General features: G+C 42.0%; 1 protein-coding gene and 1 long non-coding RNA gene across 2 annotated transcripts in view; one reads left to right on the plus strand and one right to left on the minus strand.

Moving 5' to 3' along the window:
- Hs6st3 (heparan sulfate 6-O-sulfotransferase 3) overlaps positions 1-20,512 on the plus strand; it is a 748,118-nt gene that overhangs the window by 478,516 nt on the left and 249,090 nt on the right. The gene's annotated exons all lie outside the window — the stretch shown is intronic.
- Positions 18,872-19,718, minus strand: LOC116084748. The gene is made up of 2 exons (XR_004116250.1): positions 19,342-19,718; positions 18,872-19,086 (listed from the first exon to the last, which is right to left on the minus strand). It is a non-coding gene; the product is annotated as an uncharacterized LOC116084748 (long non-coding RNA).

The raw sequence follows: 20,512 nt of genomic DNA on the forward strand, positions 1-20,512 counted from the left end.
GGCAATTTTCTAAAAGAAATCAAGCCAAGAAACTCCTGGCTGGAGGGCGTCAGGTTGGTACCCAAATCAGCCCACAGAAAGTCCATCAGCAGCTCTAGCATCCCCTTCCTCCCTAGCAGGCTCGCATAAACCCTCAATCTGGCGTTTCTTTATTTCTTAACGGGCATAGGAAACAGCTCTCCCTTCAGTAAGTCATTTTTCATTAGAGTTGACATTGGAAGCAAAATATTAATTTGATATCTATGATTTTTAAAATCTTTCCTTTTAAGCAGACAAGATCATTTTCCTTATGATTGACCATGATGGGATTCTTGTTACTAAGTGTGACTGGCTAAGCGTGAGAGGGAGGGAGGGAGGGAAAGGAAAGAGTTCACTGAAGAACGTTTTAATTAATTCTGCTCTTTATACAGTCTTAGTGCAGGGTTAGTTTCTGCCTCATCTTTCTTTGTTCTGCGAGTTGTCTGGAACTCGGCCAGAGTGTGAGTAATGTGTTTACCTGCATGGTGGAGAAAGTTCTAGTTTGAGGCCTTGCCACGGCCTGGACGCGGTTTGTTCTAGGCTTACGTGTCTTACAGTAGCACAGAGTGCTTTAAGGCCCACAAATCCTTCTTCTTATCCTGGAGATTTGCTTGAAAGATGAAGCTGTCACAGAGGCACCCAAGGAAGTCGTGTCTGCTCTCATTCACTGTGAAGCTGGATTTAGGGGAAAGTGCAAGGGTTACATGGTGGGAAGTTTATAGAAAGGCAAGCTCAGTCTCCTCAAACTGTGTCTAATTACTTTGTTTCTTTTTTTTTTTCAAATAGCGCTTCCCTGCATCCCTTCACCTGCACCCTGGCAACTTAATGTTTAATTGAAAGTATTTTCTAATGTTTTTCTGATTCGAAATTGGGTTCATACAGAGGCGCTCACCGTTTCTCTGCATGACATCTGGAGCCAAAGCTTCTGGATTCCTTCTCCTCCAACAGTTTAGGAGCCCTATAAATACAGCTCAGGCTGCTGACTCCATGATCGCAGACATCCAGAGCTGCTGCTGCTTGCAGGACTCACCTGTGACACTAGCTTAACTTTCCCCCTTTCTTGCCCAAGTTGTTCACAATCTTGTCATATAAAGTGGCATTTCCCTTGTCTGTCAGCAAAGTCCTTTGTCAACTTTTCGTATTTTCTCACAGTAGTCCCGTTTTGTTTTTTGTTTTTAATTGCATTCTTTATCATGGCTCTCCAGAATAACAGAACTGAATGAAAACATATAATTATAAATATATGATGTATTAATATAATAATACAAAGCCATGCATATATGTGTATGTATGACCTATGTTTGTGCATATGGTAGATACGTATATCTATTCTTTACAGATCATCTATCATATCTGATATATTTATACATCAAGTAAGCAGATGCCTCAGTCCAAAATTATCCAAGCCAATATCTAGCTGGGAACTGAGAACAACAATGTGCTGTAGAATCAGAAAGGACCAGCAGCATAGTGTGAGGCCAGCCATCAGATCACACAGGTGCAGCATTGTGTGAGCCCAGCCATCAGATCACACAGGTGCAGCATAGTGTGAGCCCAGCCATCAGATCACATAGGTGCAGCATTGTGTGAGGCCAGCCATCAGATCACATAGGTGCAGCATTGTGTGAGTTCAGCCATCAGATCACATAGGTGCAGTCTTACTTGGCAAAAGGTCAGTTGGTCAACTGAAATGTCAAGTGTTTGGATGAGACCTACAAGAAGGACAATCTGCCTTAAGTGGTCTACTGTTCTTTAAAAGGTTTAAATTAATATTTTTAAATGAGCATTCAAAGTAGTGGGGTTTGTTAGAGCATTTTCAAAGAGTTGTCAGTATCCTTTAATTTAATCAGGCTATTTATTCAAAAATATATCCTATATAAAGCTCCCACACATAGTCAAAAATTTTGATCAGGTACCTGGAGCCTTCATAGACCGGTCATATTGACACGTGAAGTTAACCTTTCCATTTTTCCTATAAACCTCTGAAACCAGTCGTGATTATCCTTATGAGCATTATTGTATTTTTCTCTTGTCAGCACTGGCCCTTCAGAGAATCTACCTCTTTACGCTGTGCATTGCTCCGAGTCTTATGCTGCAAACAAGGCCAGTTCCTCTTCTTCCCAGTCCTCCCTGGTGACGCAAACGCCTCTTGTCTTTGTGGTTTGATTCTTCCAAAGCACTCAGCAGGAATCCTCCCAAGGGCCTTCCCAGAGCCAATGACTATGTACCACCCAAAGTATCATGTATACGTTACCTGGATGCAGGTGTTAAGGTGTTTTATCTAGTGCACAGTTGATATAGTTGCTCAGATGAGGAGAACAGTATCATGAAGTGAGTTTGGAGCTCTTGAAGCAGGCCCCATCAGTACAGAGGACTAGCCTATTCAACCTTGTCATGCCACAGAACAACTATGCCTCTGGTATGAGTCTTCTATAGAAATTATTAAACTTTTCTTGTATGTAACAAAAATAACACTGTTCAGAAACTCTTAACTTTAAGTTATAAACTCCAGGGTCCTATACCCTCTGACTAACATGACAAAAATTAACACTAACATGATGAACATTAAATGGTTCAATGATAAACTCTCACTGTGATTGAATTCGGAGTCCTTGTTTTTACCTTGGTGACAGTTTATAGAAAAGCTTTCACTGCATCCATAGAACTATTACGTTTCCAGCTACGCCGAGACATCCATGGGTTTGACATGCCACACTGTCTCACCTTTTCATGTCTTGACAACCCCCTCCTTGTCTGCCTGGGACACCCTGTCAAGCCTGCCAACTCGAAGACACCTCTTTATCCGTGCTTCAGCCCAGGGCTGTCTGCTCTGCCTTCCCCAAGCTGACATGAGCATGTGAGCATTCTTCCTAGGCCATGAAGCATGGGTGCTTATTCCAGCTCATTCCCCACCTGTGTGTGCTGTCCCTCGCTTCCAGCATTGCCTTTCTTCAGCTGCCTTTGAAAACGTCAGACATTAATAGGTACCTGTTACTATTATGCTTCTAATACCCGACAATCATAGTGAGCTGCCCAGGTGGGCTCCCGAGTCATGGAGCTTCTAGCTCACTGCAGATTTCAGTCATCTTATCTTTGAACACAACAGTGGTGCATATAAGTTCCTGAAATCAAGAAATACAAATTGGCTTCCCTTGCTAGATTCCTTAATGATAGGGACAGGACTTGAGTTTATTTCTTGCATTCCCCCAAACTTAGCATAATTATGTGTTGAGTGAATGAAGGAATGATTAATGTAAGTAATTTCATTGTTGACTTTCAATTTTATATGAGCAAGTAACTTTTCAGAAAAACCTCATTTAAATGTTTATGTTAATTTCTTTTCATAAATGCTGTTTTGAAGCTGATAATTTTAGGGGTAATGAAAATTCAAGAGTCAGGTCATCTCCCAGGGAAGGAGAGTAGAAATCATATGGCACATTTCCTAGCATAAAATGTTTAGACAATTCTAATCATGGTTTTAAAAACTATAAAATTATGAATATCAGCTGTCAAATATATTTATACCTCAATGGAATAATTTAACCTTTAACTCAGTCCAACTCCGTCATGTAAACAACCTAAATTAACTACCCTTTGAGATCAAGAACTAATATCTTACAAGAATTTACGTAGAATATGCTAATTCATTGAGGCTTCCTGGAAACCAAACTCAAATTCAAGACAATTAAATGTTAATAAATTTCTAGTGATCAGAGAGATGAATATCACCAAGACTAGTATTCTTAGTGATGCTATAGAGGCAGGCCCTCTACATGCTGAAATGTTTCCATTGAGGGTGAAACCTTCCATGACATGCTAGAAAGGCCTTATCTACTTTGTGAACAAGCGGTGTTGTTGATTTTTTCCCTCCCAGCATGAAAATAGGGGCTAGTGTCAGGTGAACCCCTTTGAACAAAGTCAGAAGAAGGATGAAAGTGTGTTCCTCCACAAAACAAGGTTTTTATGACATCATGTAAAGTCTGTTTGGCTTTAAAAATACATATTTACACCTTTGTTCAGATACAAAATACATACTTGAGAAAATCACACAAAATGATGTGTGTGTATATTTCAACACAAAGAAAAAAGAAAGAAGAAGGGGGTACATATATGGCAGTGCTCTCTTAGAGCAGTGTATTTGCACAGAGCATGAGGCCAGAGCCTGTTGTCCGCCTGCCACTCAGCTCACATTGCCTTCCCTCCCAGTGGTTTCTCACTGGAGGAAATAAAGCTAATGTAGGAAATATTTAACTCTAGCTCTCTGCCAGTGCTGTATTGACCTTGTATGTTCAGCTCTGTAATTTTAAGGCTTCATAAATATAAAAAAAACTCACTTTTTTATCTTCAGTTTGGCTTTAATTTCTCTCTCTGTGAGAACTGTAAACCTGCCAACTTTAAAGTTAGTTGATCTATTTATTCTGAGCTATAGGAATACAGAATAAGTCAGCTGTTATTTTTTTTAAGTTAGAGAAATCTTAATGGATGTCCTAGGGAAAAAGTTTTTTACCCACATTAAAAAGTGAAATTTGGTTTATTTGAATGATTTTGAAGCAATCCAGGATGTATTTATTACTTAAATGCACACTACACACATATTAGAACTGCAGAGGATTGTGATGACGTTTTCAGTGTCTCTTCTCTTAAAATTATGCCATCCTTCCGAGTGCTTTGCTGATTCTCTGACCATGGCCTTGTTGGATCACCATGGACAGATCTCTTTTGCTGGGTCCTGACTTAATATGCTCAACATAGGAATGTCCACAGGTAGTAGCTTAATCCAATGACTCCAACGGTATTTTAGTGCCTTCTGGACTCACCACAGCTTGCTCCATCCTACCACACATTGGATCCATGGTCAGAAACGAGGTCACTGCAACACAGAGGACCAGAGGGGAAGAAACAGGACTCCAACTCAGACCTTCTTCCTGAAAACCAAGAATATTTTAGACACAAACTAGCTGCTCACTGTTGGACCAAGTCAAGTGACCCATCAAAGCTTCATGTCTATGTCAGTAAGGACCCAAGGGAAAATTCTCCTGCATTGAAAAGCAGACACTAGAACACGTGGATGCATCTCAGCACTGGTTTTGCAGGAAGCTGGCATTTCGCCAGGAAGGGTTATGCATATGTACAAATGAAGATTCAAGACAATATTAAGAAAGAACATAACATCCAAAGCCCAGTCAAACACGAGAGAAGGAGATTAGTAAGCTGAAGCCTTGGAGTATATAGCAAGGGAATCCAGCCCCCTAGTATTGGAGTGTGTGGTGGAGGAAAAGTCCAGCTATGATGGATGAAATTAGGATTCCAAGCAGAACTCATGATGAGTGAGCTTGGAGCCTCATAAGAGTTAGATGAGTCTGTGGAAAGGAGGATGTAGGGTTGAGAAGGACAAAACTCACACTAAGGAGCCATGATCTACTTCTGAGCATGGGATCTTGAGAGTAACCAGAGGGAGGGGGGTTCCAAAAAACCAACTTTCACCGAAGGAGGCATTTTTAAGGATGATCGCCCTGTAGTCTACCTCATGAACGTGTTGTTCCCCATGTCCACGGAGCTCTGCATGTACTTTATAGTGCTGCATCCTTCTAGAGACTCAACCACCCTTATTCAATGCTCAGCACAGACTTAGTGAGCACCTATGCTACACACGTCATTGTACTGATGGGTGGAGGCCTGCAGTGGTCACCTAGGTACCATAGTGCTGACAGTGTAATCCTAAAGTATGGTAGGACCACAGACTAGTATCAAGGCACATCCCTACGAATGCCCTAAGGAGGGGCCGAGAGTGCACAGTGAGTTGTTAGTGTGTTAGAGACCCCCTGAAGTCATGGAAGGATACTCGGGGGAAATCTTACTAGAGTTGAGTGTTCAGTAGGATAGGCTGGCTTTCCAATGTCAGTGAGAAAAACAAAGCTGTAAAAGCAAGTTAGGGTGGGTAGGCACCCTTCAACTGGGAAGATAGCATTGCACATATATTCACTCATTTGATAGACTCTCCTGGGTCAAATTAGTGTCTCCATGTGGCTGTCTCAGAGAACCTCCTAAATATTTTATACATGAGGTTGACACAGTGAACGGGGTGCTTACTTTTATACAAAATGAACTAAATAGTGACTTGAAGAAGAAAGCTATGTCAAGGGTACAGACGGTCACCATGACATCAGTACCATGTCAGTAATGGTATGATAAGCAGGATAAATTATCAATGATGCCTGTGGTCTTGTGTGGGACAGCGGGCAGTTCTGACAGCCAGAGTCCAGTAGAGAAGCCACCTCCGAACCCCGGAGACCCACTGAGCAAAGTAAATTTGTTCACAGGGACAGTAGGAATTTGGTGATAGCTCTGAGACCAATGGCTCAGAATTCAGCCCTAAGCCCTCACAGCTGCACCTGCAGGAGACGTGTGCTCTGTCAGGCAGACAATGCCTCAAGCTCCCAGCATTCTAGCTGGACCCCACACCCAGTCATCTGACCACAAGCCAGGCATGCCACGCCCCATACAATAAAAGGGGCGGTTTGCCCCCTCCTCACTCTCTTATTCTCTTGCTCCCTCACTCTCTAACTCTTACTTCCTCTCTTACTCCTCTCTCTCCTGCTCTCTCTCCTCTCTCTCCTGCTCTCTCTCTCCTCTCTCTCCTCTCTCTCCTGCTCTCTCTCTCCTCTCTCCCCTCTCTGCCCTTTGTTCTCTTCTCTTGCTTCCTTCCTCTCCTTTCTCTCTACTTAACTATAGCATATTTCTCCTTCCTACAATAAAATAACACACTCATACATTGCCTCCTTTTTAACTAAGGCGCCGTGCAGCAAACAGGTCAGCCCCAGGGAAGAGAGAGAGACCAGGGCCTCTGCAGCAGGCCCCCTGCCTCCAGGAAGAGAGAGCGAGCCACAGGTGGGCCACCAGCCCCAGGCCCGTGCTTCTGGAACAGTCTTGAATCTGAATACTTCTGAAAATGTTGGCCAGGTTAATGGTATTAGAAACATCAGGAGTCTATCATTTGGGCCTCTGCATGAATGTACCCCAAATGTACCCCAAATGTATTCTTCTGACTTGCCTTCTTAATGAAAGCAGAAGCCTGAACTACAAATGTTAAGTTGACTAGCAGCCAGCATGCTTAGGTAGTTAGGGTGAGCCTCGGAGCCCAAGGGCCATGTTAGCGATTGAGACAGAAAAGAGCATGGAGACTTAGGTTTCATGTTTATTTTTAAAAGGGATGTTAAGTGTAGAACAGGAGAAAGAAACAATCATTCAGAATAAATAAATTGTAATAAAATATTGGGAAACAAAGGGGAGAGAGTTTCATGGAGGTGAAATCACTGCCTGCCCTCCATTAAGGAAAATAGAAATATAAATCCTCTATTTACATATATTTTTCAGTTTAATGCAGATATGGCAATAGAAGTCAGCAATAAGGAAAAAGAAGACTATTAATTATATCTTACTAATACTATGCAAGTATATGTATATATGTATTTGAAAAATATCCATTTTTCAAAATATAAATAGCATTAAAATGAAGCCTCCTAGGCTAGCTATAACAAAACCAAAGTTCAATTTGTAAATGTCAGTAAGTTATTGAATGGTTGATTGATTGATTGATTGACATATACACACATGTCCATGGTATGTGTGCTTGTGTGCATGTCACAACATACTTGCAGAGGTCAAAGGACAACTTACAGGAACTTGTTCCCTCTTTCAACCATGTGCCTTCCTAGGCGCAATCTCCAGGCTTGGCAGCATTCAACCATGTGCCTTCCTAGGTGCAATCTCCAGGCTTGGCAGCATTCAACCATGTGCCTTCCTAGGCGCAATCTCCAGGCTTGGCAGCAATCACCTTTACCTACTGAGCCATCTTGCCAGCCCATATATAACTTTTAATGTTCATGCGTTGGTTAGGAATCCTGGCATCACCTTCCTATGTGAGGATGCATTGTGGAAAAAGGAAGCCGTGAGCCTGGATGGAAACCTGTTGCCATAAGCCTATGGGGTCTGGAGGTTCTTCCTCTTTCTAAAGCATCCCATTCCCTCCAAGGGCCATCCCACTCTCCCTTACATGTTTCCCAGGGGAATGGAGTAATGATGCACTGGTTGCAAAGTTTTGCAGTCTCTGGACAGAGTGGGATGCTGTGTGGCTACCTTCAGATGAACTGAAACACAAAGGAAACAGACAGTAGGCTTAAGACCTATGTTCTACTTTACAACATGCTAATTATATTAGACCATAATGTTGAGTACACTTCACAGTTGCTTTGAGTATATGTTTTGGGTCCCCCATAGCAAACAAACAAACAAACAGAATTACAATTGGTAGGAAGATGAGCTGATGCATATGTTAAGTAACTTAACCTGGGTACTTTACAATATATCTATATTTAAATAATCTTATTTTTAAAGTTATTCATTTTGGTTTTGATTGTATTGTATAATTACATCATTTCCCCCTTCCTCCAATCCATCCTACAAACTTCTTCTAGATCTCTTTCAAATCCATGGCTTCTTTTCTCATTAATCGTTGTCATATGCCTACATGTGTACATATATACATTACTAAATATAAATTCTTCAGTCTGCATATTGTTGCTTGCATGTATGTTTACAGGGCTGCTCATGTGGTATTGGATAACCAGGTGATGAATGCTTCTCTGGGGGAGACGATTTCTCCCACTTGCAGCGTCCCTTAGTTAAACGACCCTCATATATACCTTACAGCATCAGGGTTTTTCCTCGATGAAAACAAACAGCATATAGAATGACTTCTTCAGGACTAGTAGCCAAGATATTTCTTATTACAGGAATAGGAGCCTGGGGCTGGCTCCCCCAGGGAGGTACTTTCTACCTTTAGTTCAACTATTTCAAAAGAAAATTGTAAAATAATATAGAAATGTTTAATGAGAGTAAAGTTGTAGCCTTCCTGAAGGGCTTGCTGGGCCCAGGGATGGGAAATCTACAGCATCGGGTTTGTGCTGCTCAGGCTCGTTTACTGCTTGCTCTTGGTGTTGGCAAACATGGTTATAGTATGTATGAATTACTTGTGTACAGATGTAAACACCACTTCTATATTTAGATTCTCACATTATGTTCTGCCTAAAGCCCTACGAACAATTTGTTATCAGAAAATTTATGAACTGTAATTTGTAGACATGTCAAGAAATACGGCAAAGTGAATTAATAAAGTCACTTCAAGCAGATGGTTTTTTAAAAATAAAAGTCAGGTCCTGACTGGAGCACAGCACACCAGCGAGAATGCACTGGGGAAGACCATGCACTGGAGCACAGCACACCCAGTGAGAATGCGCTGGGGAAGACCATGCACTAGAGCACAGCACACCCAATGAGAATGCGCTGGGAAGACCATGCACTGGAGCACAGCAGACCAGCGAGAATGCGCTGGGGAAGACTACGCATTGGAGCACAGCAGACCCAATGAGAATGCGCTGGGGAAGACCATGTACTGGAGCACAGCACATCCAGCGAGAATGAGCTGGGGAAGACCATGCATTGGAGTACAGCAGACCAGCGAGAATGCGCTGGGGAAGACCATGCATTGGAGCACAGCACACCCAATGAGAATGAGCTGGGAAGACCATGCACTGGAGCAGAGCAGACCAGCGAGAATGCGCTGGGGAAGACTGCATTGGAGCACAGCAGACCCAATGAGAATGCGCTGGGGAAGACCACACATTGGAGCACAGCAGATCCAGCGAGAATGCGCTGGGGAAGACCACGCATTGGAGCACAGCATACCCAATGAGAATGTGCTGGGGAAGACCATGCATTGGAGCACAGCACATCCAGTGAGAATGCGCTGGGGAAGACCATGCATTGGAGCACAGCACATCCAGTGAGAATGCGCTGGGGAAGACCATGCATTGGAGCACAGCAGACCAGCAAGAATGCGCTGGGGAAGACCACGCATTGGAGCACAGCAGACCAGTGAGAATGCGCTGGGGAAGACCACGCATTGGCGCACAGCACATCCAGTGAGAATGCGCTGGGGAGAACCATGCATTGGAGCACAGCAGACCAGCGAGAATGCGCTGGGGAAGACCACGCATTGGCGCACAGCACATCCAGTGAGAATGCGCTGGGGAAGACCACACATTGGAGCACAGCAGACCCAGCGAGAATGCGCTGGGGAGGACCATATACTGGAGCACAGCAGACCAGCGAGAATGCGCTGGGGAGAACCATGCATTGGAGCACAGCAGACCAGCGAAAATGCACTGGGGAAGACCATGCATTGGAGCACAACACACTCACCTGGAAGGAGATGTGGGAGACTGTGTCTTCCCACTCCAGATATTTCGCAGATGTCACCAACAATAAATGCTGGGCAGAGAAAATAAATTAGGAGGTGTTTTTAAAGCAAGAAATCGCTTCAAACAATTTATTTTCCTCAAATCTTAGCCTTTTCAGTTACTATCACAGATCGTAGTACACCTCAATTGCTGTGTATATGAATTAGAGAAATGGATGTGTTCAGAGAGATTGTCAAGGCGGAAGGGTTCTAGAATTCAGCTTCTGGAATTGGGACCATTCTAATGGCAATGGAAATAAATTTGGAGAAAAGTATGACTGGGCTCTGCCTAGTGTGAGGAGAGTGGATTTGTCTCTTCATAAATTAACAAAATCATCTGACATTTTCATCCATCTGCAATTATGCTATCAAAATTGCACTTGATTTTGAACAAAGAGGCTACAAGGTCCTGTTTGTTTCTTTGCTGATTCTTATTTTGATTGTGTCATAATAAAAATTGTATGCACTTATAGGACATTGATCATTTCAGTTCATGGATGAATTTAAAAGTAGTCAAACTGGGGTGACTATTATGTCTCTCATCTTAAATATTCATCATCTCTTTGAGGTGAGAAGATTTAAAGCCCTCTCTCCTATCCATTTAGAGACCTGCAATGTATCTCTCCAAACTGTCCTGACCCTTCCACACTGCTGTGTGTATCAAAACAGCACATTTCTCCCCTTCTCCCCTCAACAGTGACACTGCCCGAGACATGGCTTCCTATGCTACCAGGGCAGTAGCTACAGTATAGACGTGTCATTAAATTTATGGACCTGACTCCTTAATTTAAAGTTCCTCTTGAGAAAAAGCAATATTTTATAGATTTTATACCCATTTTTACTCATTGTCTAAAGCATCTAAGTGTAGTTTCCATCACCCAAGCTGGAAGGCTCAAACTGTCTATACTTCAGCACCAGGACCTCACCTCTCTCTCTCTCTCTCTCTCTCTCTCTCTCTCTCTCTCTCTCTCTCTCTCTCTCTCTCTCTCTCTCTCTCGCGGGCGCGCGTGCGCACACACACACACCATTATTTTTTTAAACCTCTAAGAAAGAACCCATCTGAATGTAGTTTGGAGCTAATTGATTGATATCATTACTTGTTCTATAAGGATGACCTTATTCTAATCCTCTTGGGGCAGTTTTGATTAGACATAAAAGTGAGATAGTTTCAAAATATTTATCTATGTCTATTTTATATGTATAAATGTTTTGCCTGGAGGTATGGAAGTGCATTGTATGAGTGCAGTGCCCAAGGATGCCATAGAAGGTGTTGGATCCTCTGGAACTGAAGTTGGTCTGTTGTGAGCAAGCCATGTTGGTGCTTTGGACCAAACTGGGGTTCTCATTCAGCATAAGCAGCATCCTCATTGGGTGTTGTTGTCAGTTTGATACCAGCTAGAGTCATTTTTGAGAAGGAAACCACAACTGAGAAATGCTTCCCTAAAATTGGCCTGTAAGCAAGACTGTGGGACATTTTCTTGATTAAGATTAATCTAGGTAGACTTAATCTCCATGGGTTACTGCCACCCTTGGGTAGGAGTTTGTGGTTGTGTAAGAAATCAAGATGAGAAAGCCATGAGGATCCAGCCAGTAAACAATGTTCCTCCATGGCTTCTGTGTCAGTTCCTGCCTCCAGGTTCCTACCCTGCCTTCCCTGGGTGATGAACTACAAGCCATAGGATGAAATAAGCCCTCTCCCTTCCAACTTGCTCATAGTCATGGTGTTTTATCTCTGCAATAGAAACCCTAACTAAGACAAGCAGCAAACTCTCTTAACTGCTGGGCTGTTTTTCCAGGCATGGTGTGAGGCACCTTTTTATCTTGATTCTGACACCAACTCTTCTCTGTGTGTGTTCCTGACCATTCACTTCTACAAGGAAAAAAGTGAACAATAGTAACTGTGGCCTAGGTACAGGCTAGTCGTTCCTCATAAAAATGACAGAAAAGCAGTTTACCTTTGCTGAAAGTGACATTAATAACATATAATGGCTCCCGATATTTGTGCTGCTCCTGGGTTTGTTGGCAGCGGTGGCACAGCATTGTTGAGTAAGCCGGAAAGAGATGGCCCTATATCCAATGTCACATCCAATTTTTAGAACTACTTAATCCTGGTAATTTATAGGTTATCTTTGACATTGAGATGGATTTGCCAACAGTGATGTTCTGGAAACAGACCGGCTGTTTGTAAGAACTCCCTGCTGCTGAAGTGTAGATTCAACAAACACTTAGAGAATGCCAGACATTTGGACTGGGGTAATCTCTTAGCCTTACAAGTACCCTGCATGGGAAATCCTGGTGTACCAATTTTCACAGATGAGGATGTCTAAAGGAGGGGAAGGGCCATATACCCAGGACACAGGCAATTCTGAACTGTCTGTGCCCAGAGCCAACACTGAAGGGCTCACCCATTAGGGGAAGTTTATAATTAGATGCCAAATCAGAAAGAACATAAATTTGAGTGGGTAGTAGTTAGAGAGGATCTGGGGAGAGCTGGTGGAGGGGAATATGATAAAGATTGTATGAAAAAATTAATAAAAATGTTTCTGTATAGTTACTGATTGACAAGAGTGGTGATGTTTATGAGCAGGAAAGCAAAGAACAAGCCTAGATAAAACGCGTACAGCAGACTGTGCTGAAGAAAAACGGTCTCCAGTGAGCTCTCATTGCAAAACATATCCTAACATTCTTCCAATTTGACCTGAATTGTTTCACCCACATCCATTCCAGCAAAGTGATCTCTCCACGGTATCTGCAAATAGGAGGATAATGATGTCTGTACTGGGTCTTTAGTCACCCATGGACCGAGTGACCTGCTGTATTGGGCGGGGTATCTGAAGTCATAGGATGCATGGGTAGCTTTTCCCTTTCAACCAGATGCTGAGCAATGCAGTAACAAGAGCACATACTTGGCAGTATAGAAGCCAGGGCTCAAGTCTCCGTTTCTTACCTTCCCTGTGTGACCTTGGGGGTGACATTAGCTTCTCTTTCTCTCAGTTGACTATGTAGGACAGTGGTTATAATACTCATAGCTACCTCATGATGGGGTATGACCATGTAAGTATACAAATGCTCGGCTTGCACTGGGATTCCAGTGGCTGCTGCTGTGCACGCGGGTATTTTATTATTATTATTATTACATTATTATTATTATCTTGCTTTAAATTCTTTTTCAGCTTTCTTAGACTTTCCCTTTGCATTCTGATCTCTTTGACTGCTTTCTGCCCAAGGCTCTTTCTGTTTCCTGTTCTTATAAACAAGTATGACATTCAAACTCACTCTCCTTTGATCTTAGCTCTAAGAGTCCATTCTCGGAAAAAACACATTTTCAGCGACACCTAATAATATTCTAATTGAGATGCCCGCAAGATAGTTGCTTTGAACACTTACTCAGGGCTAAGTTTTGGAATAGTGCCTTTTACATGTATTTTATTGATTTTCCTCAAAAGCGAGACTATGCCATTATTTTCATATTAAGAAGTGAAAGTTAAGGTTCATGGAGATTTACTAAGTTGCCTTCAGTCTCACAGCAGGTGGATAGCAATCATCGGCACCTGCTTCCTGCTGAACCATATTATGATCTTCTCAAACCACTTAGAGGCTCATTACAGAGGGGTCAGGCAGCATAGCAAGCAGTGGGTTAGGGGAATCTGAGCTGAACAAAGATTGGAGTGGAGTACGAAGAGGCCGGGTCTGTTTAAAATCTGGCTTTCAGTCATCTCGGAGCCGTTTAGGTCCTGTGTCATCTCTGGGTACTTACTTGATCACTTCAGTCTTTTTTTTTTCTTTTCCTAACCTGAAGAATGGGAATTATTGTCAACATGAAGTTTAAGGGCTCTAAGATTTGAAAAGCACCCACGAATCATCAGCAGTCAAGGAAATGTTAGTTTGGCTATGTTAACCTAATTCTCATCTTGGGAAGCGTTAAGACGTTCCTTGTGACCTCAAGCACGATTGAGGAATATTAATAAACCTTGAGACAAAATCTGTTTTAAACACTTGATATTACATTTGTTTAAAAGTCAAAGTGCCTGGTGGACTTGTGCATGTAGCAGGAATGTGGGGCCACCTCTAAGTAAATGCTGGGGGCTGCACAGCCACAAAGACTTCTACAGGAAGCCCTAATTGAAGGCTGCCCAGAGAGACCAAGGATTGCTGGTGCAGACAATGCCAGCCAATCAGGAAGTGATGTTTAGAAGAGATGCTTTCTTGGGACCAATTGGGGCGCACATGGAGGAGGGTATTTAAAGGAGCTGGGAGCAGTGTTCAGATGAGCTTGCTTCTGCGGTCCTCACCTGCTCTCGGAGTCTATGGTGTTGACTCCGTGCCACCTCACCTCCACACCCCAAGGGCAGGTAGGGTTGGACAATGAATTGTCAAGGGCACAGTCAGCAGACTTGTGGTTTTGAAAATTATATTTTGACTTAAGAAAGCAAGTTTTCCTAACATCAACCTGAATTATGAGATTAGTTTAAGTGGTATTTGTCTAAAAGCATTAGAGTTGAGATTTTATTAGACTGTAACGTTGTGTCATTCCTTTTTCTCCTCCTCATAATCTAGGTGCATGCGTATGTGCATACATTCCTGCGTATGTGCTTGCTTGCTTGCATGTTTGCCTGTTTATGTGCGTGTGTGCGCGTGCATGCGTGTACATGCGTGTGTGCTTGTGTGCACACGTGTGTGTGTGTGTGTGTGTGTGTGTTTTGTGCTAACACTTCCTTATGATCCTTGTTGTCCAAGCAACTGCTTTTGGAGTCACCTCGGAGACAGCTCCAGAGATTTTTGTGAGGGCGCTCCTTGAGAAATCTTACCTCGAGGAGAAGACCTGCTTTCTGAGTAGAATCTAGTGAGTGGCCCAGATATGAGGATGTGTAAGAGAAAACAGTATCTCTTGCCTGCCTTTGCTCCTCTGGCTATGTAAGTGTGTATGACTTTGCTACTGCTGTTGTTCATTGACACCAAACTCCAACTTTTGTGGCTTCCCAATGTGAGCACAATGCCACTGGCTCTCCAAGGGACTTCTAGACCTTCAGTGTCTAAGCATTTTTAAGATGTTTTATCTTTGTGTACTAAGCTGCCTCTGAATTCTCTGTTTTTCTAGTATTAATGGGGCCAGTTTTAGATTTACCTTGCCCCCTTTCAAGCCAGTCTAATGAATCCCCTTTGATGCACCCACATTCTGTTGGTTCTTTTCCTTTTGAAATCTCTGGGTAAAGTACTTCCTGATTTTGAAGATCCCCAGTGTACTGAAATCAGCCTGCCAGGCAACACTGAAGAATGCTCCTTCAGTTCAGTTCATGGGCCAGGAAAATGGTGTGTAGCTGTCTCTTCAATCAGGCCGATCTCAGGTTCTTTCAGTGAGAATAACCGGGTGCTGATCACCTTAATGACAAAACTGTTTTAAAAGGCATTTTAAGCACATTATGCTGTAGATTATTACATTTTTTTCTAATAGAGCTGTCCTTGAAGGACCGTTATACCATTCCTTTCAGATGTTTAATAAAGCACGAGATTATAATGATCATGCTGGAGAATAGGTTTTGTGCAGCTGGGAATTGCAATACAGCGATCTTCGATTAAATCATCAACATGTTGAAATGTATTTTTAGTGGAGTGGTGATAGAGGTCTTTATTAAATTGGTCTAATCATTATTTCGTAAGATCATTCATATGATTTCGTTTTTAATTATTGCCATCCTAATCAAAACACATGTATTCATGATTCCTTTGTGCATATTCCTAAACCGAGATGTGTGGATTTCATTCCTGACCCTCCACAGCCTTATAGTCAGAAACAGCCTTAGAGCTTGTGTAAGCAACCAACCTTGAAGTTTGAGTAAATGAAATAAAGGCACAGCATGCTTGTGAAAGGTCCTGGTGGAGGCATTTGAGTGTGCACTGCTCAGGGGTGGGTGTGCTTTTGGACTTACCAGTGACCATCTTTTAGGGAAGTGACTTGATACCTCAGAACAAAATGTTACCTTTCGGTAATTCAATAAGATGAGTTGTATTCTGTAAGCTTTTAGCCCACAGCTTTTAGCATATCCTCAGTAGATGGAGGCTCTTTGATATGCTGAAAAGCTGAGATAATGTTTAACCAGCAAGCCTAGATTTACATCCAGTCTAAGTTCTTTATTTGTGTGACATATGCATGTATATATGTTCTTGCATATGAGTGTGGGCACGTGCCAGCAGTCAACATTGGAGTGCTTTCTTTAATTGCTTTCCTATCTCATTTTTTGAGACAAGATCTTATCACTGAACCTGGGTGCTGAGCAAGTCCTTGGGATTCTGCCTCTACCTCACAGTACTGTGATTACAGGCTGGCGTAGCTGTGGCTGGTTCTCCACATGGGTCTATAGGTCCAATCTCAGGACTCCTGCTTATGCATAAATAACTTTATCCATAATTTCTTAAATGCCCTTTTCATGCCGTCTTTAACTGTTTGAGTGTTTAAAATCTAGAGAACAAGGTTCCACAAGGAAAGTTGGCTTTTTTTTTTGATTTGTAGCCTAATAGCGTAAGAGAAACCATTCCAGCAACTGCGTTACAGAAAATGATCATTTGTGTTTCATCATGTGCATACAACATGCATAAAGGAAGCTAGACCAAGATTAGTTCCTTCTTTTAGCTTCACTGTTCTTATGTAGAGGAACTATGAGCTTTGAGGAAGCAGTCAGTGATGAGGAAGAGGCAGGGATATCAGAACTCCAGAAGGAACAAGGCTTGCTTCTGTTGTCTCGGCTGAGGGTGTAGGGCTAACTGAGTGACATGAAAGCAACAACTTACACAGACCTAATTGTACGCCTGTTATGCCTAAGTCATTAGATGGCCCATGTGACACAAATTACATCACATAGTCACGTACAAACATACATGCACTATTGACAAACTATGCACTATTACATTTTTTCCTTTCTTCTGAGGTTTAGTGATGTACGAATGGCCATGTTTGGGGGAGACATACATTATGCCATCGTTTCTCACTTTCTTTCCTGATAGCTTCATCGGGGGTCCCTGGGCTTTGGATAATGAGCTTCATGCACCTACCCACCCCACCATTCACTCCAGTCTTCCCAAAGCAAGGTCTTGGGCTTACTGACATGCTGGCCTGTGTGATGGTCTTGTCTTGACTCTTTACAAATAAGAGAAAATAATAGAGTTGTGCTGTAGCCCCTCCAGATATAAATGGAAACAGCTCAGGTCTAGCTTATGACCTTGCTCATTTTCTTACCCTAAAGTAGGAAAAGTAAATTGTTTGGTTGTCCATTGTGATCGAATGAACTATCAGATACAACAAGTGGTGTGAACTACATCTTCAAAGTTTCTACAGAGTATGAGGAATTGGGCAATTTAGCACTGTGCTTCTGGCTGATGCATTTTGAAGAACCTTTCTTCTACCCAGTCAAGAGCTCTTTGCTTGAGAAAAACTCAGACTGTGAGTACTTTATGTGTTTTTCAAGTGATGAGAGTTCACACCTCTCATCCTTTTGTCTTATGAAATTACTTGAGTCTATTTCCCCCTTTTAGAACGTGGCTAGTGTCCCTCTTGGAAAGCACTTTGGAAATACAAAAGATGAGGTTGTTTCCTTCACAGATAATTGGCAGCTTTACCTTAGCCCCTTGCATAATGAATGTCTTGTTGTCATACTGCTTAAGCATCCTTTAGTCACAACACTGGAAGACACTCCCTATTTACCTAGGGGTTGATTTCTTTACGACCATGGCAAATACACTGAAGACACAGCAAAGGAGGAAGGCAAAGTCAGGAGTGTTAGTATGCGGATGCTTTGATGTTGGAAAACCCTAAAACAAAGGGATCCAAATTCAGTTTGCAGAAATAGTAGTGACATTTACCACACTAAATCTTTTCCCAGTATAATTTTTAAAAAAGCAAGTTCCTCAGTCCCTCTTCATGACTTGTATAGGCAATAGCTGATCTTGGGAGTGCTTATGCTAGTACACCAGACTAAATACAGATTCCAAACTGAATGAACTTATATTAATTACATTTCCCACTAAATCTATGGGGAAAGACCCCATAGAATGAATGTTCACATTCATTTTAAGAAAGCATTCTCTCTTCTATCTGCAATTTTGAAGAGAGAAGAAACTACAAGTTCTATGGTGCAGTATATTCAAGAGACAAGATTAGAGGCTATGGTGATGTTATGAGTGCACACGCAGTTCATAAATAAGTACATCAAACAGTGAAGAAGGGGTTCTGTGTGGAGAGCTCAGGACTCCGCGGTGCCATCATGTAGATTTGCCACACACATTTATCTTTCATCCATGTCTACACTCCTCTAAAATGAAAGTAAAGGAATTTAAAGGTCATTAGTTCATAATAGAGTTGGGCTGTAGCCCCTCCAGATATAAATGGAAACCGCTCAGGTCTAGCTTATGACCTTGCTCATTTTTCTAACCCTAGAGTAGGAAAAGCAAATTGCTTGGTTATCTATTGTGATCAAAAATGAACTATCAGATACAACAAATGGTGTGAACTGCGTCTTCAAAGTTTCACACTCATGGGAGCAACAAGGCAGGAGGCAGCAGATATTGTGGTATTTTCTTTTCCTTATCTCATTTTTACTAGCTTTTTGGGAATCCTGTACAATGTGTTTTGATATAACCCTTTCCTCCTCATCTCTGCCCAGGTTCACCCTCCTTCTTCTGTGCTCACAACTTTGTACACTTTTATTTTAATCTATGAAGTCTACTTTGCTGTTCACTGGAGAGTGGTTGGTATCCTTCTTCTTTCATGATCTGTCTGCCTATAGAGACATAGAAATTGTATCAGTTAAAAAAAATCATTGTTTTAAAGAACTAGCTATTGCGTTCATGGATTTCTCTCTCTCTCTCTTCAAGAGGTAAATAAATAACATTTATTTTATTTTTTATTAATCATTTCATTCATTTACATTTCAAATGATATCCTCCTCTATCAACCCCCTATCCCATTCCCCTTTCCCCCTTCCCTTTGCCTCTATGAGAATGCTCCTCCACCCATTCTCCCACCCCCTCCTCACCCTTTGCTGTGGTGATTTCAAAAGATTTGGAAGAACTGGAGTGGAGGTATCACACTTAAATAACACAGAAGTGGATTTTAGATTCACTATAATATATCACACGTGGGAGAATGAATGAGTTGTGATCCAGTTTGCTTCATGGAGTCTGTTGAAATTTCTGTCCTTTGACTCCCCAGGCTGCCAAGTAGGGCAAAGCACGGGGGACATATTTTAGGTAACTTTCCAAGCCTCCAGGGTTCAGGTAAATATTCTTTTCCTGCTTTTATGAGAAGAAATGTTTACATTTTGCTATTTCACAGATGAAGCTTTCTTAAGAATATGATAATCCTAGCCAATTCTTAAGAAAGCCTGCTGGTAAAGTGAACTGTTTGCTCTGGAGGTTGGTGGCTTTGTTGACTGGTTACCTTAGAGTGGATGTCTCAAGAACTAGCCTGTTCTTTGTGATGTCCATGGCTGTTAGCATTGTGAAGTCTTTGCTTTGGAACCATTACAATTGTTTATGTGAACTTCCCATGGAGAGAGAACACATATGGCTCCTGGTCCTCTGGGAACTGAAATCCATCCATTCTCCAGAAATTGCTTGGAGGCTCTATGATTCCATTTGATCTTTAAGTAATTAATAACAGAGAGGGGGGGAGGGATAAAGAGAGAGGGGGCAAGGGGAATAGGGGAAGAGGGAGAGAGGAAGAGGGAGAGAGGGAGAGGGAGGATATTGAAATTATAAACATCATTTCTGTGTGGTCCTCAAAGTTTGTCCACCTAAAATCCACAAGGTCCTTTATAAAGTCACCTCATTAACTTGAAGGAATTCTCTAAGATAGGCATTATTATTTTATGTTTCATTTTATAGGAGTATACAGTGTCAACACTTTCAGTGTTGTTATAAATAACTAATAATTATAGGTGCTTCGGGGAGTCAGGGATTTTGTAAGCAATAAACATGCTTTTGGTTTGCATATCCTTTCTGATTAATGTGTAACCTTTGCCACTCACTCACTTCATCCTGATTTAATTGTGGAACATTTTAGCCCTAATTGTAGCTGTAAGTTTTTATGCCACACAGATTCTTTACTCGTACCTCTTTGCCCACTTACTACTTAATGTCATTTGTATTCCTGCACCTCTAAATATTAAGTCTCAGAAAGGCTTCCACTGATATAAATTATACCTT

Source organism: Mastomys coucha, unplaced genomic scaffold (genome assembly GCF_008632895.1).
Source record: "Mastomys coucha isolate ucsf_1 unplaced genomic scaffold, UCSF_Mcou_1 pScaffold9, whole genome shotgun sequence".
NCBI classification, from domain to species: Eukaryota; Metazoa; Chordata; class Mammalia; order Rodentia; family Muridae; genus Mastomys; species Mastomys coucha.